The sequence below is a fragment of the Orycteropus afer genome, unplaced genomic scaffold (assembly GCF_000298275.1).
Source record: "Orycteropus afer afer isolate SDZICR_OR568_19922 unplaced genomic scaffold, OryAfe1.0 scaffold01438, whole genome shotgun sequence".
Taxonomy (NCBI): Eukaryota; Metazoa; Chordata; class Mammalia; order Tubulidentata; family Orycteropodidae; genus Orycteropus; species Orycteropus afer.
This window is the reverse complement of record NW_006923025.1, coordinates 57,943-61,410: the sequence shown is the minus strand read 5'-3', so window position 1 is coordinate 61,410 and position 3,468 is coordinate 57,943.

Genomic DNA, 3,468 nt, shown 5'->3' with positions numbered 1-3,468 from the left:
TCTCTCAGCCCAATAGTTAACAGAATGTACACCCAGACCATTCAACTCAGGATGATGCACCCACATACTCTATGATAATACCTCCCTCAGAGCAATAGACCATGTGACACCAGAGGACCAACAATCAAATTGAGGAAATGCAGGACAAACAGGAGTGCAAAAATATGAGGGGCAAAGGGGAAGGGTTACAGGGTAGGGAGGGGAGGAGACTGGGTTAGGGTTGGACATGGTAAATGGGGAATGAAACAAAATGTACACATAACACGTAATGTTGAATGTAAAACAAGCTCTTAATATAAAATAGTAATAGTAAAAAAAAGAAGAAAAAAAAAAACAACTAAGACTGTCAAAATTCTTTATACTGATGAAGAGACCTATGAGAAGGAAATCAGGAAAGCAATATCATTTAAAATAACTACCAAAAGATGAATTCTTTAGAAATAAATCTAACCCATGACATAAAAGACCTATACAAAGAAAATTGAAAATCACAATTACAAGATAGCAGAGCAGATCTACATAAATGGAAGACTATATCATGCTCATGGATAGGAACATTGACCATTGTGAAAATTCAATACCCAAAGCAATCCTCAGATATAATAAAATCCTGGTCCATCTTCAACCATTTTTTTCTTTAAAGATATGGAAAAATTAATCAACTATATATGGAAAGGAAAAAGACTCTAGATAAGTAAAGCAGTACTGAAGAAGAAGAAGAAAGTAGGAGTTATTGCACTTCCCAAACGCAAAATATATTATACAGCCAAAGTAGTTAAAACAACCTGGTACTTGTATAATGAGAAGGACATAGACCAATAGAAGAAAATTGAGGACTCAGAAGTAAATCTATCCACCTAAGGACAACTGATCTCCGATAGAAGGTCAAGACTTGTTAAATGGAGAAGCAATAGACTCTTTAATATATGGTGCTAGCAATATTGGATATTTGTTTAGAGAAAAACGAAATAAGACATATATATCACAGTACATAGGAGCTCTGGTAGTGTAATGCCAAAGACATTTGACTACTAATCAGAAGGCTGGCAATTCAAACCTACCAGCCACTCCTTGGAAGGAAGGTTGGGCAATCTACTTCCGTAGTGATGTTGTTGTTGTTATGTGCCGTTGAGTCTGGCCCGATTTATAGCGACCCCTCCTTGGGTTTCTGAGGCAGTATCACTACGGAAGCAGATTGCCCCATCTTCCTTCCAAGGAGTGGCTGGTGGATTTGAACTGCCAGCCTTCTGGTTAGCAGTCAAATGTCTTAGGTACTACATCACCAGAACTCCCTCAAAAAAAAAAAAAGTAAAATTATAAAGAAAATTGTATTTTTAGTCCTTTCAGGTACAACCATGAGTGTTAGCTTCCATATGGTCAGCCTGCAATTCATGAAGATCTTATTTGATGCACAACAAAACTACTCCATAGGGTTGTGTTGGCTGTAAATTTTACAGAGCAGTTTTCCATGCTTTTCCTATATGGGGCCTCTGAATTAATTAAAGTTTGGCAGTATAAAGGCTGGTTGGCAGCCTTTATATTGTCAACCTTTAAGTGAACAGCTGACTGCAAAGTGTTTGCACCACTTATGAACCTTATGTACCATGTTCTGTGATGATAAGTTTCAATAATTTGTCAATTCTCCTCAGAGTAACAATTCAGTTCAGTTCAATTTTATGCAAAACCAAAGCACAGTTTAATATAAAATTTAATTTTGCATTTTAAATTCATATAAAAAATTGAAGGACAATAAAAATTAAAACAAAAAAGGAAAGAAGTAGGAATGGAGATAAAGAGCTACAGATTATTAGGAATTCCTTAACTTTAAAATGGTGGTTATTCAATGTTTGCAAATAATACAGGGGAAGAAAAATTCAGCCCAGTCATGAATGGAGATGAGAATATTTCTGAAAAGTCATCACAGAGCAGTGGAATAAAATGATGTTGGGAAGTTTGAAACTAAATACAAAAATCTCTACCTCACAGTATACACAAAAATAAAATTTAGATGAGATAAAAATATAAAATATGCAATTAGAAGTTTAAAATATTTCAAAGAAAATGTTGTTGTTTTTGTAGTTGTTGTTGTTAGGTGCTGTCAGATTTTTTCCAACTCATTGCAACCCTATACATCTGAACTAAACACTGCCTGATTCTGTGCCAGCTCCACAATCCCTGCTACACCTGAGACCATAGTTGCAGCCAATGTGTCAATCCATCTCATTGAGGGCTTTCCACTTTGTCATTGACCCTCCACTTTACCATGCATGATATCCTTCTCCAAGGAACGGTCCCTTCTGACAAAATGATCAAAGTAGATGAGACGAAGTCTGGCCATGCTCACTTCCAAGGAACTTTCTGGCTGCATTTCTTCCAGGATGGATTTGTTAGTTCTTTTACCAGTCTGGTACTTTCAGCATTCTTCGCCAACACAACTCAAAAGCATCAACTCTTCTTCGGTCTTCTTCATTCATTGTTCCAACTCTCACATGGCTTGTCAGGTGCACCTTAGTCTTCAAGGAAATATCTTTGCACCTCAGCACGTGAGAGAGCTCATTTGCAGTTGATTTGCCCAGTACTATATATACATCAGGAGTTCTGGTAGCAAAGTACCTAAGACACTTGACTGCTAACCAGAAGGTTGGCAGTTCAAACCCACCAGCCACTCCTCAGAAGGAAGGTTGGACAATCTACTTCTGTAGTGATATCACCTCGAAAACCCAAGGAAGGGTCTCTATAAGTTGGGGCTGACTTGATGGCACATAACAACAACAACATATATACATCATCTGGGAGCTCTGGTGGCCTAATGCCTAAGGCATTTGACTGCTAACTAGAAGGGTAGAGGTTCAAACCCACAAGCCACTCCTCAGAGGGAGGTTGAACAATCTACTTCCGCAGTGATACTGTCTTGGAAACCCAAGGAGGGGTCGCTATGAGTTGTATCCCACTCAATGAAAGTGGGTTTGGTTTGTTTTTATATATCATCTGATACCTTGAGTGCTGCTTCCATTGATGTTAATTGTAGAACCAAGTAATATGAAGTCTTTGACTTCAATCTTTTTTTTCTATTTATTGTGATGCTGCTTACTGGTCCAGTTGTGAGGATTTTTGTTTTCTTTATATTGAGGTGTAATCCATACTGAATACTGTTGTCTTCAATCTTTATCAGTAAGTATTTCAAGTCATTATTTTGCTTGCTTTTAGTGGTCTGGAAATCACAGGTTGTTAATGAGTCCTCCTCCAATCATGATGCCACATCCTTCTTCATATAGTCCAGTTTCTTGTGTTATTTGCTCAGCATACAGACTGAATAAGTATGGTGAGAGAAAATAGATGAAAAAATTTGTATATTATCAGGGAAGAATTATATGAATAAAACCTCAAAATAAAAAATTTCTGAGGAAATTATTGGTAAATGTGAATCAAATTTCCTATTAGAGAAATACAATAAACAAAGTTGAAAAA